This window comes from Rhinoraja longicauda, chromosome 18 (assembly GCF_053455715.1).
Source record: "Rhinoraja longicauda isolate Sanriku21f chromosome 18, sRhiLon1.1, whole genome shotgun sequence".
Taxonomy (NCBI): Eukaryota; Metazoa; Chordata; class Chondrichthyes; order Rajiformes; family Arhynchobatidae; genus Rhinoraja; species Rhinoraja longicauda.
The window spans coordinates 23,171,242-23,189,439 of record NC_135970.1 but is presented as its reverse complement, the minus strand read 5'-3'; the positions used below and the strand labels follow the sequence as shown (position 1 = coordinate 23,189,439).

General features: G+C 43.6%; 1 long non-coding RNA gene across 1 annotated transcript in view; it reads right to left on the bottom strand.

The window, feature by feature from the left end:
• Window positions 1–11,210, bottom strand: part of LOC144602099 (uncharacterized) — a 53,751-nt gene extending 42,541 nt beyond the window's left edge. The window contains exon 1 of the long non-coding RNA XR_013548415.1: window positions 11,008–11,210. This is a non-coding gene — a long non-coding RNA (uncharacterized LOC144602099). The remainder of the gene's footprint in view (window positions 1–11,007) is intronic.
• Between the last annotated feature and the right edge of the window lie 6,988 nt (window positions 11,211–18,198).

The window sequence follows — 18,198 nt, the reverse complement described above, 5'->3', positions numbered from 1 at the left end:
AGTGGTGGAATCTAAAGCAAAGTAAAGAGAGCTGTTGGATGAACTCAACGGGGCAGGTATCATCTGTGTAAGGAAACGGACAGTCAATGTTTTGGTTCGAGACTCTTCATCGAGACTTAACAGAGCAGAGGGGAAGCAACCAGTATAAAGCAGTGGGGCAAGAAATAGCAAGCAATAGTTGTGGAAGGGTTAATTGGTAGATACTCCCTGACCAAAGATACTAGAGGAGCAAGATGAACCACTCCGTCGAAATCGCCTATACTGAAGTGTAATACGCAAAGGAGCGTAACGTCCGCCATTTTAGTAGGCAAAACCCGCCATTCGCCATGCCTCTCTCAGTGTAATCTGTGTTTAGGGGGAACAGTATGTGTGATGATACCATAAAAATGCAGAATATATCTCATCTATCAATTCATAGATTTTTGTTATTTTTATTTTTTAATGTCTCTGCAAGTTTCTGCCTACTAAAATGACGCCATGACATACTATGGTTTTTAGGGTCGAGTGGTCTATCTTGCTCTGCTCTATTATCTTTGGTTCTAAGTTATCCCCCTATCACTTCCTCTCCCTGCAGACTAGGAGCAATTTACAGAGGCCAATTAACTGACAAACCAGTCTGCCGTTGGGATGTAGGAGGAAACTAAAGCACCCAGAGGAAATGCACATCATCACAGGGTGAACCTACAATCCTCACACGGACAGCACCAGAGGTCTGGACTGAACCCAAGTCTCTGGCAGCATGAGGCAGCAGCTCAACTCCAGAGAAGAACCATATAAGGAGGGGTGATGGCAGATGGAAAGGGGGGAGGGGGGGGGGAGGTCAGCAGTGGGGTGATATCCGATGGAGGGTGTTTATGGGTGATAGGGTAGATGGGGAGGGAGTGGGGGGAAAAAACAGAGCGATAGGAGGCTGAGTGGACTTGTGAGAAATGTGTGTGTGTGTGTGTGTGTGTGTGTGTGTGTGTGAGAGAGAGAGAGAGAGAGAGAACCGGGGTAGATTGGAGGAAAGGGAATGGGTGGGAGGTTGAGGGTCACTTGAAATTGGAGAACCCAATGTTCACACCATTGGTTTGCAGTTCACCAGATGGAATATGAGATGTTGGGAGAATCTGGGGGTAGTTGATGGAAATGTGAAGAGATTAGAAAAGATAAGAGTGGTGTAAATTGGTGCTTGATGGTCAGTGCTTTGAGCCTGTGTCTGTACTGACGATGTAATGGCTCTTTCACCCTCTGTAGTTCTATGCACAGCACAATCTGTGGCTGAATGTGGAGCCCAGACTGGATGTAATTATATGAACATATGTTCTGTGCATGCAATGAAGATTTATTCATGTGGACTTGCCAAGGAGAAACAGATGGAGATACGGCAAAAAGAGCACATTCTAATACTTCATTGATGGGATCAAAATGTTGCTGGTGAGGCCAGCGTTTATTATCCATTCCAGTCCCCCCCCCCCCCTGAAATGGTGAGAGCCTGCTAAGCTATTTTAATGGGCAGTTAACATATCAACCACATTGTTGGCTTTGAGTTGCATATGGATGCGAATCATTTGGCAACAAAGCAGATGGTGAAAGCATCCGGCACATAGTGGACGTTTGCTAGAAAAGGTTCAAAAAAACTGCACTGCACACGTAAATCACATCTGCCCATTGTGGCTCCTGGTAATATAAGAAACTAGAGGAAATATTTAATGATCAAGGGAGATTCTTTGAAAATTCTACCTGACCTTTGTATTGGGGAATGATTGGAGATGTGGGTGTGGTGGTGCTGGTGACAGTGCAGTGGATGGGATCATATGGAGATGATGGTGGGTGGGGGAGTAGGGCAGTGATTATTGGGAGGAGGTTTGGTGGTGGGTTGAGTTTCACCTTCCGTAGTTGAATTGAGTTTAGTTCATTGTCACGTGTACCGAGGAACAGTAAAATGCTTTGGTGCATGCTAACCAGTCAGTGGAAAGATAATACATGATTACAATCGAGCTACCCACAGTGTAAAGCTACATGATGAAGGGAATAATGTGAATAACGTTTAGTTTCAGATTAAGTCCAGTAAAGTCTGATTAAAGATAATCCGAGCGTCTCCAAAGAGGTAGGTAGTAACTTGGGACGGCTCTCTAGTTGTTGGTAGGTGGTGGGTATGCAAAGATGGGGAAGCTTAGGGCCTTGGCGATGGGGCAAACCCCAGGTGAAACTATAGCGCAAGGCCTGGCATAAATATCGTGTCGTGTTCCATGTCAGTGAAACAACACTAACCAGTCCGCAGAATGGAAACTCTTAATAGATATCTGCGTAACATAGTCAAGTAATTTCATGGATTGAGGCCACCAAAACCAAGCACCTTCTGGAGGGAAAGAGTGCCAGGTCTTTGGCAGGATCGGCCAGGATTGAGGCCATGATCCCAGCCAGGAATCTGGTGTATGGCGGGTCAGACGATTCAACCTTCATGCTGAGATATCTGACACTTCCCCAAACAACACTCACGTTGCACTAACCTCCTTCCTCGGTTGACAGAGCCTCTCACTGCTGCAAGTGCTGCGACCACTAAGTTTGTGATAAATAAAATAATAAACCAAATAAGCTATTGTTCCTTTCAAAAACAGTTCCTGTCGACAATACAAAATGTGTCGGCTATCCTACTTTATTAGGCTGTTGGGTGAGACAGCAAGCAGAAATAAGCACCAGGAAATATATAACTGTTCTATATGCTTCCCTTCTTGACAGAGCAATCATTGTTGGTATTATTTATACTTAAAATTAAATTGCTCTGCCTAAGGAATTATTTCCACACTGTTTATCAGTTATGATGGTTATCAGGAAAATAGGTCAGAAGACAGGAGATAGATTTGCCAAACATACCATAAAATCTACTCAACACATCCGCTAACGGGGTTTGTAGTATCAGGAACCTTACGACAATATCTCTTTTATTAAGGATTGGAGTGTCTACAAAGTTGCACACTTTAATTATGAGGTAGATTACTTCTGAATTTATGCTGTATACTTGTAATAACTAGACATTATTTGTTTCTGGCTCATATCATATTTCCATATCGATCATATTTCCTTCTGGCAAAAAAAGTATTCTGCCCCTCTGTGCTGACTCTCAGCACAATCCCATCAATGGCATTCATCTATCAATCCTCCTGAAACCCATTCACTCTCATTTATCCATCAACTTCCCACCCATCTACCCTGGGGATAGATTACAGACACTGATTACCCCACCAACCAGCATGTCTTTGGAATGTGGGAAGTAACTGGAAGACCCAGAACAAGTCCATGTGGACACAGAGAGAACATGCAAACTCCACAGAGATAGCACGAGAGATCGGTATCAGGCCCAGTTTGCTGGAGCTGTACAAAGGAGCAGCACCACCTGCTGACCACTGTACCACCACATGAGAGGTACAACTCTGGTCTTTGTAATGGATGACTGCCTCAAAAATCAGAATGGGAGGAAGTGTGGCAGTACAGCTGTATCGTAAATCTTTTATGTTCTTGGGTCATAATACAATGACTGACTTTGAAATCATTGATGAGTAAAGTTCTGTGCTTATTGACAGATAGGTTGATAAACTTGGAGCAAGTACAGGGTGCTTGACAATGGTTGATTTATATAAATGGCACTTCACAATGATAATTCTTAACTTTTCATTGAATCATTTTATGATAGGATTTTAAATTGCCCGAATATAATTAGCATCTGATATTGTTGCACGATACTGCTCTATAATTAAATATTGTTAGCTCTGTAGCGAGACACACAATGATGCCCTTGATACTAATATTTGCCACTTCCTTCCGCGAGGCAATCTGAGTTATTTGTTGCAAAAATCTCTCTTGACTGCAATAATATTTCTAATATTTAACATCACAGTGATGTTAACTGTGGATTCAAGTATGTAACTAGCTTTCCACCATAGTGGGACACAATCCTATTGTGGAATGCTTTGTAAAAAAAAGCCCAGCACTTAAAGAAATAATGTTTGCAAAGACCTTTTTATTTGCCTCTAAATATGCAATGAGATAACAAAACCCATGTCCAATTTCTAAATGTATCCACCTTTGATGAAGTTAATGCAAAATTCTAATCTTGCAAGTGTTTTCTGAAGCAGAAAGGGCATTCAACGTTGAGAGCAATTATTGGAGAACAACATATATTTTCCACGGCATTACCCCATTAAAATTCATAAGTTGTTTCAAAGCAACAAAGCAGTGTTGTTAAATTGATCTCTAAACCTTTGGACAAGTTAATATGAACAAAATTGCAGGTAAACTTCTTGGCAGTAACATAATTATGATTTAAAATATCTTTATGTTAACACCACATTATGTTAAAAGGGCGGGCACAGTGACGCAGCGGTAGAGTTGCTCCCTTACAACGTCAGAGGCCCAGGTTCAATCCTGACTACGGGTGCTGCCTGTATGGCGTTTGTATGTTCTCTCTGTGACCGCGTAGGTTTCCGTTAGATGCGTTGATTTTCTCCCTCATTCCAAAGGCATGCAGGCTTATAGATTAATTGGCTTCTGTAAAATTGTCTCTAGTCTGTAGGATAGAAATTGTGTATGGGTGATCGCTGGTCGAAGCGGACTCGGTGGGCTGAAGGGCCTGTTTCCATGCGGTATCTCTAAACTAAACTAACATCACAGCCTAAATAAAATAAATAGGTAAAAATAAAAGAATTCTGAATAATTCCCATTTTTATCAACGTGTGGATGATGGAACCATTTTCCTCTTCAGGTGCAAATAACTCACATATAGTTACAACGGGTGCAAATTAAATATGACACATTTTTTTCCAGCACAATTGTTCACATCAACCAGCTGACATTCAAATGGTTAGCAGAGGGTTTCTAGCCAGAGAAAAGTAACCAGGGATTTGGTTCTGGACATTGAAATTGTTAAGCAAATGGCTTAACAATATCCCAATATCTGGAACAGTCAGTGGGAATGTTGCCCTGAGGAGAGGACCATGGCCTCTTAGATTGCAGATAACAGCAACCTGCAAATTACCCGAGGCTGCACAACATACGTATCCATACCAGACACCTGCTGAAGAAGGGTCTCGACCCAAAACGTCACCCATTCCTTCTCTCCAGTGATGCTGCCTGTCCAGCTGAGTTATTCCAGCATTTTGCATCTACCTACTCATAGTTGTCTCCTTGATCATATCATGGTAATTCCCAGGGTTTCACATTTGTGTCGTCCACAATTGCAGTTAACATTTAACACCTTCTTTCACAAGTCTTCTTGACTGAAGCATAACTTATATCTTCATTTACAAAAAAGAAATACAGGACTGGAAAATACATTGTCATCTATCGTGCCAGCCACAAGCATCTTATAAATATCAGATCCCTTCGTACTGCTTTCATGTTTTTTTTCCCCCAGCAAATTTCCAGCAACAGTGGCACAATGGCGCAGCGGTAGAGTTGCTGCCTTACAGTGCCGGAGATCCGGGTTCAATCCTGACTACGGGTGCTGTCTGTAAGGAGTCTATACGTTCTCCCTGTGATTGTGCAAGTTTTCTCAGGGTGCTTCAATAGACAATAGACAATAGGTGCAGGAGTAGGCCATTCAGCCCTTCGAGCCAGCACCGCCATTCAATGCGATCATGGCTGATCACTCTCAATCAGTACCCCGTTCCTGCCTTCTCCCCATACCCCCTCACTCCGCTATCCTTAAGAGCTCTATCCAGCTCTCTCTTGAAAGCATCCAACGAACTGGCCTCCACTGCCTTCTGAGGCAGAGAATTCCACACCTTCACCACTCTCTGACTGAAAAAGTTCTTCCTCATCTCCGTTCTAAATGGCCTACCTCTTATTCTTAAACTGTGGCCCCTTGTTCTGGACTCCCCCAACATTGGGAACATGTTTCCTGCCTCTAATGTGTCCAATCCCCTAATTATCTTATATGTTTCAATTTCCTCTCACACTACAAAGACGTACAGATTTGTAGGTTAATTGGCTTTGGTAAGAAATGTAACTTGTCCTATGCGTGTAGGATAGTGCGGGGTGATCGCTGGTCGGTGCAAACTCAATGAGCCAAAAGGTGTGTTATCGCACTGTTTCTCCAAACTAAATCCCTAAACTAATTATGTAAATCTATATTGATTTTAGAGATACATTCACTCTAAATGACTGCATTGGAAAACTGTCTATATATTGAATCTATTTCTAATATACATTTTAATCACTCTTACCCTACCAGAACCATTGTTGCCTTTAGTATATTTCAAACCTATTAAATTTGCTAATGTTATTACTTATGCCTTATCATTAGAATAATTCCATTTTGTTATTCCTCTTATAATTTTGATGCCATTTCTGAGCAGGTGCAATCTGTGAATGCTTTCAAACGATTTATTGCTGCAAATTAGAGAAGCTAATTTATCTTTTTCATTTAAGAATGGAAAATTCAATTGGTTAGTAAATAGTTGTTCTGCAGAGTTTTTCAAATTAGAGAGCACAATCCCAACTACTCTGGCATGGAACAATATTTCTGTAACAATGGTAACTTTATAATTATTACTTTTCAAATGCATTGTGAGTCTCATTATATAAAATATCTACCGTCAATTTGTTTTGGGGGGAAAAAATCTGCTTTCAGAGTTTTAAAGAGATTGGATGTGTACATCTTTTGAATCTTGGCATCCATTTGGATGTTCTGTTTTTCATTTTGTTCACCTCACTTTACATCACCACATGTGTTGCTTCACTGCTTCTTTGTCCAACATTTTCTGACATGTTCTATTCACTTAGGTTGATAGTTCTAGATGTTCAACACCGGAAAACTGAAAAATATCTGGTTCAGACCTACGACGCCTGATTTTATCCTTGCAAGCAGAAGGAAATGCACTGAATGGGCAAGTGGCTAAATTAGTAGAGCATCCTGCTGCTTTGGCTAATGAAGATCACATTTTATCATGCAAAGTAGAGTTGGATTGTGATCAGTCTCGCTTGAGGAGTTCCTAGTTTAGGCCAACATTTTAATAGCTGCTTAACACATGGGAAAGGTTTAGAGATACAACATGGAAATAGACCCTTTGTCCCACCAGGCCCATCGATCACCAGTTCACACTAGTTCTGTTATCCCATTTTCTCATCCACTTCTTACGCACCAGGGACTATTTACAGAGGCCAATTGACCTACAGTTCCACACGTCTTTGAGATGTGGGAGGAAACTGGAGCACCTGCACATGATCATAGGGAGAACATGTGAACTCCACACACAGCATCCATGGTCAGGATCAAATCCAGGACTTGTTTTGTGGCAGCAGCTTTATAGATGTTGGGGAGAGCTCAGAGTGCTGGAGAGATGGGGATCTTTCTTTTGCTGATTTTTTCTGATCTAGTGAATGGCTCACTGTGTTGAATTACAGTCCCAGGAATGGTGGATGGTGGCATTTACGTCTATGTTGGCTTCATTATAACCCAGGGGAAATTCTGATGGTGACACGTTGAACTGGCTCACAAACAAAAAAGACACAAAGTGCTGGAGTAACTCAGTAGATCAGACAGCATCTCAGAAGAACAAGGATAGGTGATGTTTTCAGCCCTTCTTCAGACGGATTGTGGTGGAGGTGGTGAGAAAGCTGGAAGAGTGGTGGGGGCAGGGCAGAACCTGCCAAATGATAGATGGATACAAGTGATGAGGGTGGGGGGGAGGGGAGGGGGGTTGATAGGCAGATATTTGGGCAAAGGCCAGAAATGAAAAGACAAAAATGGAGAGATAGGGAATTAAGAGTGAATTGTGAGGCCACAGGAAGGAGTATAGGTGGAAGCATGGATTTCATAACCAAGTGGGACTTGTAGCTACAATTTTCTGACTCGGAGGTAATAATGCCACCAATGACTCGTGTCATCACAGGGAAAAGCTTGGCTCTGCAGTTTGAACCACCAGGAAAGAAAACAAAACTAAATACAACAAAAATATCCCCACCCCAAAAAAGACCATTTTAGGGGGAGTAGAAATTCCCACATGCCTGTCAGTAAACAAAGCTGCTTTTGCTGGGTTTCGTTAGCATGCGCACTGATATTGTGACAGATGTTCGGACAATCCTCTTGGAATACATCCCCATGAATTGATGTGCACTCATCATCATTATTTTAAATATGGCTTTAGTAGAGCCACCTCATTTTCTCGGCAAAGCATTGTAATTATAGGTTCGGCAAGCCCCTAATTCACTGTGGGCTCGGTGCAGCAGACGTGGGAGCCACTTACAGTATCGATGCAGCAATTAGAAATTTCTGTACTGTTTCCTGACAAAAGTGTAACACCTCCTGCCTGTATTTGCAGAACATTCCACCCGCCCACCACTTGAGCTTGTAACTGCTTGTGCCTACCTCATCTCAGCTAACTAGGTGGAGGTTACAATGTCGCCACTCTCCAAATATGCGGTGGAAAAACATTCTGATGCAGTTTTATCAACTTCTATAATTAGATATTTAATTTTTCAGTTTCTCTGGCAAATATTTTAAATGGCTGATGAGTATATTTCAGCAATGACAATGTCTTTATCATGTGAATGCATTGATTTTTCAACTTACTTTTGTCCAAAGGAATATTCAAAATCCTGGTTGCAGTTATATTGTATATGAATCTACATGTTCACTTTAAATGAGTAATATAAGAAGATAACTGCAGATGCTGGTACAAATCGAAGGTATTTATTCACAAAATGCTGGAGTAACTCAGCAGGTCAGGCAGCATCTCGGGAGAGAAGGAATGGGTGACGTTTCGGGTCGAGACTCTTCTTCAGACTGAAGAAGGGTCTCGACCCAAAACGTCACCCATTCCTTCTCTCCCGAGATGCTGCCTGACCTGCAGAGTTACTCCAGCATTTTGTGAATAAATACCTTAAATGAATAATATCTCAGTGAATTTTTGCTCTCCAGATTCTTAAGATGTGCACAGTTAAATGCCAAATGAAAACAAATTCCTATGCTTGTTTACATCTCTAGCTACTAACATGGACATGGTCCAACAGGAAGATTTGGTGCCTGTTACTTAATCCATTCTAGACTGCATGCCTGTTTCATGTTTGGGCAGTACAGTGACACAACTGGTAGAGCTGCTGCTTCACAGCGCCAGAGACCCGGATCAATCCTGATCTCAGGTGAGGACTGTGTGGAGCTTATAGGTTGCTCCTGTGGTTTCCTCCAGGTGATCCGGTTTCCTCTCAAATCCCAAAGTCATGCGGGTTTGTAGGATAAATGGCTTCTGTGATTATTCCCTCGTGTGCAGGGAGTGGGTGCGAGAGCGGGATAACACAGAACGAGTGTGAACGGGTGATCGATGGTTGGCATGAACTCAGTGGGCTTAAAAGCCTGTTTCCATGTTGTATCTTTCAATTCCATATTCTTTCACATTGCCTTGTTGGACTGAGTAAGATGCCACAGAGCCATCAAAAGCAAGTGCTACCTACTCACAAGTGCTACCTACACTTACAGTCCCAGATCTCCTAAAAGGCCTACTTTATGATAGAGCTAATCTTAATTTTCACCATCATTATCATGTTCCCAATAGTTGCATAATCTTCCAACATTGCCACTTACTTACCATAGCCATCCTGCATTCGGCGTGGATTCAGTGGGCCGAAGGACCTGTAACTCTAAACTAAACTAAAACATAACTTCCACAGAAATGGCCTGACCTGCTAAGTTCCTCTAGCATCTTTCTTCTTTCAGTTCTAGACATTACCACCGCTGTATTTAACAGAAGTGGAATGATGGATAGTTGCTAACCTGCAATCAGTTGCTGAGGTAATGATTTTAATATGCTGATAATGCTGTATTTATCCCTCTTTTTCCCTGTACCCTATTCCTTTACACATGCCCAGCAATTTCTCACTTATTCTTCTACCACCCACGTACATCTTAGGGTCATAAACTGTAACAAATTAACTTAACCAACTCACCCATCTGTGCGAGTAAGCAGAAATTGGCGCGCCCAAGGAAAATTCATGCAGGCGTACGGAGGTTATGTCGTCAGTATATGATGTTAGTAAGATAGACACAAAATGTTGAAGTAACTCACCAGGACAGGCAGCGTCTCCGGAGAGAAGGAATGGGTGACGTTTTGGGTTGAGACCCTTCCCCAGACTTCTCCAGACCCGAAACGGCACCCATTCTGTCTCTCCAGAGATGCTGCCTGTCCCGCTGAGTTACTCTTGCATTTTGTGTCCATCTTCTGTACAAACCAGCATCTGCAGTTCCTTCCCACACAATTGATGTCAGTAAACTGCCCTTATAATTGGCCTTCCTTCTCATGAGTTAAAACCTTCCGACCCATAACAGCCTCCATCTTTCTCAATCTATTGCCTCCACATCCCACATTACTATACCTAACCAGCCATCATCATAACAGTTTTGAACCCCCGTCTCTCTGTCCAACCAATACTTCAAATCTGCTCACTGGTCGTGATCAGTCACTTTCCTGCACTGTCTCCTCTCCTCCACTGGTTGCATGGTTGAATAGCACTTTACTGTCACGTGTACAAGATACAGTGAAATTCATTTTTGCACACTGTTCAGTCCACGTATTACCACAAATAAGCACATCTTAGACACAGTGTATAGAAATAGTACACTGAGCCACTAGATTTGGCACCATTTTCAAGTCCCAGTTGTTGCTCGTGCGGAGTTACTAAACGTGACCATTGTCTTGGCGGCAGTGCAGAGTCGGCCTGGCCAAGTGTAGCCATTGGTGTCCGCCTCTGCTTCACCGCTTTGTGCAGCTACAGGTCGCGTTCAGTCTATGCCTCCGGCCTCCATACAGGTCGCGTTCAGTCTTTGCCTCCGGCCTCCATACAGGTCACGTTCAGTCTTTGCCTCCGGCCTCCACACAGGTCGGGTTCAGTCTATGCCTCCGGCCTCCATATAGGTCGCGTTCAGTCTATGCCTGCGCCGCCCAATAGAACCGAGCCCCAGGCTGTTGCTAGGCTTCTGGCCTCCATTCCACTGTGGAGGTCCAGTGCCCTGCCTCCCACAGCCAGTTTGCTTACCAGTCCTCTGTTCTGACTGCGACTCACCCCTCTCTGGTCCTCAGGGGCGAGCAGGGGCCGGGCTCGGCGTCTTCCCTCTCCAGATCGGTTCCAGGTTCCTGGCAGGGGAGCCAGGCCTGATGTAGTGGTATGGCCGCGTTTCTGCCGCGCGGCACGCCGAGGTGTTTCTCGTCTTCCAGTGCAGACTTTCCCACATGAACAGCAGTCTATGAACAAGAGACAGAATAAAAACACATTGAACCGATCCTGCTGTTAAATTCAATAGGACGCTGTTATATAAGCATTTCTTATCTGCTCTGACTCAGTCTCTGTACTCTCCCCCTCATCCTGCTCATCTTACTGCATAATTTCCACATTTTTACTGAACAGATAAAAATAGGCAAGTAACCATAGGTAAACCACGCAAATCCTTCCTATTATTTGAAAAGATGAAAATGAACTCAGAAACCAAGTGAATTTGACATGTTATTACAAAGCACTTCTGTTCCAATTGTTCACCTGCAAACTTCGATGGAATTTTCATGGAGTTTAAATTGACAAACTTGCAATAATAGTGTTTTTTTTCAAATTCGGAGAATTTGTGATTATTATGTATTTCATTGTTAATGAATACTGTCTGTTCATTAGCCCGCTACTCTGCGAGCTCTGTGAGCTCTGTGGTGCTGACGATGGCTGCCAAGGTGTACTGCTCCTTGCTGTTTTGTATGTATTTATTTGTTTGTGTTGCTTGCGGTAATCCCACAAAGATCACTTTCACGAGAGAGGTGCTCCTTAACATCATACATACGGTACCTTCAAACATTGTTCCGGATTTCTCTCACTCGCTGGATTATTTGGACATACTCGTCGGCGATGCTGTGGCTGCGTTCAAGGTCTTGAAACGGAGGAGGACGCATGGGAAGCGCTCTGGAGCACTCACCCGACTCCGGCGACGAGGATTACACACAACACTCCCGAGTATATTCCTCGCAAATCTACGTTCTCTCGACAACAAAGTGGACGTACTGCAACTCCTGTGTCACACTAACAAGGAGTTCTCTCAAGCCGCTGCCCTGATGTTCACCGAGACCTGGCTGTGTGAGTCGACCCTGGACAGCGCGCTGCAACTGGCTGGCTTTCAACTACGCAGAGTGGACCGCGACGCAGAGGCAGCGGGAAAATCAAGAGGAGGTGGAATATGCTTCTACACTAACCAGGACTGGTGCAGCGACATCACGGTACTGTCTAACTTCTGTTCCCCCAATCTAGAATAGTTCTTTATAAACTGCAAACCCTTTTACTCTCCGAGGGAATTTACCTCCTTTATTCTCGCTGGAGTTTACATCCCCCCCCAAGCCTGCGTACGTGAAGCGCAAACGCAACTCGCTGATCAGGTATTGAGGGTAGAGAGTGACTTCCCGGACTCCAGGGTCATTGTTTTGGGGGACTTTAACAAGGCTAACCTCAGTTGTGAGCTCCCAAAGTACAGACTTCATGTTACCTGCCCCACCAGAGGGGAGAGGACACTTGATCACTGCTACTCTTCAATCAAGAACGTATATCGCTCTGTTCCCCGGGCGGCTCTGGGTCTCTCCAATCATTGTTTAGTTCACCTTATTCCGACCTACAGGCAGAAACTAAAATCTGCTAAACCTGTGGTCAGAACAACAAAAAGGTGGACAAGCGAGGGCATTGATAAACTACAGTCCTGCTTTAAGTGCACTGATTGGAATGTGTTCAGGGAAGCAACTGTGATATCTTGAGCTCAGACACAGAACAACAAGTTAACTCCCAAGGCTGCACAGCTGCACTGTGGTTTATTCAAACATTTACAATCCTTCACCAAAGGTGGTGCTATTACAACTCCTTCCACCCTAATTTAAAAAAAACCCCGGTGGACATTTTGTTTTGAATATAACCGACAGTATGAAATTATTACAATCTTGTCTGATAGTTTACTTTTATACAATCGGAATAAAATGAGGGCATCATGCCTCTATGTGGTATATACAATGATATGTACATTTCAGGCAATAACTTTACAAATTTAACCTAACCACTGGGTTTCTCCTTCTTTCTGGATATCTTCCCTGACCAAAAGTTTCTGACTGTTTTGAACCACTTGGACTCTGTTAATCCAGTCAAACCTTCCTTTTGACCTACATTCATAGATTCCAGTCCATCAGTCAATTTTGTTTGACTGTCAACCCCACTTGAACCTCCATTTTCAGGCTGATTCAAGCTCTCACTAACTTGTGTACCTTCTTGTACCATTTCTGGTTCATCTGGTACCTGTAATTGAAGGGTAACCCAATTATCTGACTTGTCTACTTTGTCTGATTTCCATCCAGTCTGTGCTTGCATAGGCATGACATGATCAATGTGTACTTTTCTCACATTACCACTTCCAAACATCTTGACCAAGTATGTCCGTGGTCCGCACTTTTTTACTACTCTTTCAGGTAACCACTTCACCCACTTGTGATGATGGTTTTTCACCTTTACCTTCTGATTTAACTCAACACTCCTTTCCTTTACTCTACTTCCGCCATGATATGCTTTTTGTTTCTGCTGTTTCTCTTCTACTGTTTGAGCCAAGTTTGGTTTCAACAGTGAAAACCTTGTTCTGGGTTTTCTTTTCAAGAACAGTTCAGCTGGTGTTTGACCAGTAGTGGTGTGAGGTGTGTTTTGGTATGTAATCAGAAAGTTAGCCAGTTTGTGAAATAACGACAACTGTCTTTTCTTTGGATTTGGATCCAGCAGTTGTTTGACTAATGTCCACTTCACAATTTGCACTGTGCGTTCTGCTGCTCCATTGGAAGCGGGATGGTATGGAGCTACTCTAGTGTGTTTTACAGCATTCCCTTTCATGAATTGTGCAAACTCTTGTGAACAGAATTGTGGTCCGTTATCAGACACAATTTCCTCTGGAAATCCATAGGACGCAAACAATCCTCGCAAAATGTATATCGTTTTTGCAGGATGTCGTTTTGTTCATCGGAAACACCTCAACCCACTTGGAGTGACTATCAATCACAATGAACAATTGTTGTCCATCCAACTCTGCAAAGTCAATGTGTAATCTTTGCCACACTCTAACCGGCCATTTCCATGGCAGTAGCGGTACTGTGGGTGGATTCTTTCCAACTGCTTGACATGTGCTACACTCTTTCACCCTTTTCTCTATGTCCTTATCTAGACCCAGCCACCACAGATAGCTTCTAGCTAGACTCTTTGTTAGACATATTCCCAAATGCTGATCATGAAGATCTTCTAGCAATTTTACTCCATATTTTTCAGGTATTACAACTCTCGCTCGCCACATGACACAACCTTGGTCTACTGAGAGTTCGTTCCTGCGAACAAAGAATGGTGTCAGTTCTCCCTCTGAATTTGGCAATTTGTTTGGCCATCCATTAATAATATATTCCTGCACTTTTGACAAAAATCTGTCAGTGCGAGTAGCCTTCCAAATGTCTCCTGATGTGATAGGTGACTCATCTACATGAGAGAAGTAAAACAAGTCCTCTCTGGTTGACATAACCTCCGATCCAAAGGTAATCTCGACATGGCATCAGCATTGCTGTGCTCTGCTGCCTTACGATACTGAATGTCATACTGGTATGCAGACAATATCAATGCCCATCTTAGCATTCTGGCTGCTGCCAGAGTTGGTATGTGTGCTTTTGGATTTAGGATCACTGTCAACGGCTGGTGATCTGTCTCGATTACAAACCTTCTACCATACAAGTATTTGCGAAACCTCCTAACGGCAAAAATCAATGCAAGAGCCTCTCGCTCTATTTGTGCATAATTTCTCTCACTGGCATTGAGTGTTCTAGATGCAAATGCTATTGGCTTTTCCTCTCCATTTTCTAACACGAGAGATCACAGCACCAACACCGTATGGTGAAGCATCACATGCTAACTTCATCGGCTTATTGACATCGTAATGAACAAGCATTGAACTCTCTGCCAACTGAGCTTTACATGACTTGAAAGCTTGATCACATTTACGTGTCCACTTCCATGGTACATCTTTTCTCAAAAGCTCATTCAAGGGATGTAAACAGGTGGACAGATTTGGCACAAACTTCCCATAGTAATGCACTAATCGTAAAAAGGATTGGATCTCAGATATGTTTCTGGGAGTGGGCGCATTTTTGATCGCATCAACCTTACCCTTGGTGGGGTGTAGACCATCCTTGTCTAACTTATGACCCAAGTACTACCGAGTTCTGAAAGAACTCACACTTCTGTGCCTTCACTCTTACACTGTGTGTTTCATGTCGTTTGAGTACCATTTCCAACCTTTCATCATGTGTCTGCCTGTCAGGGGCTGAGATGAGGATGTCATCCAGGTAACACACCACACCTTCAATTCCCTCTAGAATTTGTGTCATTACCCCTTGAAAAATCCCTGGGGCTGATGATATACCAAATGGAAGCCTAGTGAACTGAAACAATCCCAAATGCGTGTTAATAGTTAGCTTTGATTTAGATTCGTCATCTACACCTAACTGCAAGTAGGCATTTGTCAAGTCCATTTTTGTGAAGACTTGGCCGACTGTGAGGGTGCTAAACAAATCCTCTGCCGTTGGTAGAGTATCTGGTCTGCTATCTTCCAGTACCTGGTTTACGGTCACCTTATAATCCCCACAAAGTCTAACACTACCATCAGATTTAGGTACAACTACAATGGGAGTTGCCCATTCACTATATTCTACCTTACTGATAATGTTCTCAGCTTCAAGTCTTTTCAGTTCTTTCTCGACCTTGTCCTTAAGAACATATGGCTTCGCAATGTACTGGTGGTTTGCAATGTACTGGTGTCGCATCCTTCTTCACGCGTACTTTCGCCTTGTACCCCTTAATTGGCTCTCCCTGGTCACTAAACACCTTCGGATGTTGCTTGATTACGTCCTCCGGACACTTGAATTCTTCACAAACGAGGAATTTCTCGTTCCAGTTGAGCTTCAAGATCTGCAGCCAATTCCGACTTAGCAACGCAGGGTTATCCCCCTTTACAACTACGAGGGGCAACTCCGCCTGTTGCTCCTTATACCTAACTGGTACATGTACGCATCCTAACACTGGAATCTTCTCTTCAGAGTAACCACGTAGCTCAATTTTCATCGCTTCCAATGGAATTTGACTCAGCTTCAGAATCACGCTCACAGAATACACCAATTCTGAAATCATGCTCACAGATGCTCCTGTGTCGACTTCCATGCTGACATGAACTCCATTCAACTGGACTTGCACGGACACATTCTTTGTCTTCCGGGTTACTAGCTCATTGCTGCAGATGGTATATATCTCTGACACGAGTAACACTCTGCCTTGAAGAATGGACAAGACTGTGCTAGATGTGAGCCCAAACAGCGATAGCATGACTTTGCCGTCTTCTTGCTACCCTTCCATGGATAACGATTCTCTGATGTCTTTGTCAACTGTAGCTTGTTCAACTCTTCCGCTGGTTGTCGAGACATTGTCCTGACTTCTCTCAAACCCCTTTCTGTCATATCCATTGACAAAGCAGTTTTACAAGCTGTTTCAAATGTCAGGTCATACACTGTCATCAGCTTACTTCGGATCCGCTCACTTCTCAGTCCACACACGAAACGGTCTCTTAACGCCCGGTCTTGGAAATTTCCAAAATTACAATGAATTGATAACTTCTTGAGTGCCACGATAAAATTACTAATATCCTCCTCTGGAAGTTGGCATCTCATTCCAAAACGATAACTTTCAGTTATTTCTAAGGGCTTAGGGTCATAATGTTCTGTTAACTTCTTCAGAATATCCTTCAAGGGCGTGTCCTTTGGTTTGGCTGGAGTTGATAAATTCTTCACTGTAACATAAACCTCGGGACCCATTTCAGTGAGAAAAATTGCTCTTTTCCTATTTTTAATTGCTTCATTCAAATGTCTTGATTCTGCATCAAAAGCTTCTACTTCAGTGATGTTATTTGCAGCAAAAAACATCTCTAAACGTTCGATGTACACACTGAACGTTTCCCGGCTTTGCTGGAACTCACCCAATCTTCTGATATATCCACTGGGCATCGCCATTTTAGATATATATTTTTTTATCAGTCTCACAGAATTCAACTTTGTGAGCCGATTTCCAGCTTTCCTTGACACCAAAAGTTATACAACCTTCTCCGTGCCTCTGTAGAATTCCTTATCTACACAGACAAGTAAAGCTGGGGAGTCCACGATCCTACGCTCCACGCCAATTTGTGATATCTTGAGCTCAGCTGACCAACGACCTGAACGAGTTCCACTGCAGGTTCGAGAAACAGAAACATAACCCTGGGACCCCCTCCCCCCACCCCAATCACCACTTCACACGTACGCAAAGACTGACTGCAATTTGCAAAGACTGGATCCGTTCCCACCCACTCCTCCCCAAGCAGCAAAACACACCTACTCAGAGACTGACTGGAGTTTGCAAAGACTGGCCCTCCCCCCCCCCCCCCCCCTCCCCCCCCACCCGTCTGCAATCACCAATTTGCACATCCTCACAGAATGACTCCAGTTTAACAATAGAAATTGTGGAGGTGGAGAGGCTATTCAGGAAACAGAAAAGCCGGAAATCCCCAGGACCGGACAATGTTTCCCCCTCTACCCTCAAGCTCTGTGCAGAACAAATGGCACCGATCTACACAGACATTTTCAACCAGTCCCTGCAAACCTGCACTGTCCCTGCCTGCTTCAAGGTCTCCACTATTGTCCCTGTACCCAAAAAGACAAGGATCACTGGTCTTAATGACTACAGGCCTGTCGCACTTACCTCTGTAGTCATGAAGACCTTTGAAAGACTTATGCTGGCCCAGCTGAAAAACATCACAAACCCCCTGCTGGACCCCCTGCAGTTTGCATACGGGGCCAACACTGGCCATATAGTGGACGACACAGTCAATCTAGGCCTGCACTTCATCCTCCAGCACCTAGACCGCAAGGGGACCTATGCCAGGATTTTGTTTGTGGACTTTAGCTCTGCTTTTAACACCATTGTGCCAGAGCTACTACACTACAAACTCTCCCAGCTGACTGTGCCTGAACCCCTCTGTCAGTGGATCATCAACTTCCTGACGGATCGGAAGCAGCATGTGAGGCTGGGAAAGCACATCTCGGACCCACAGACCCTCAGCATAGGAGCTCCACAAGGCTGCGTACTCTCCCCTCTCCTTTACTCTCTCTACAC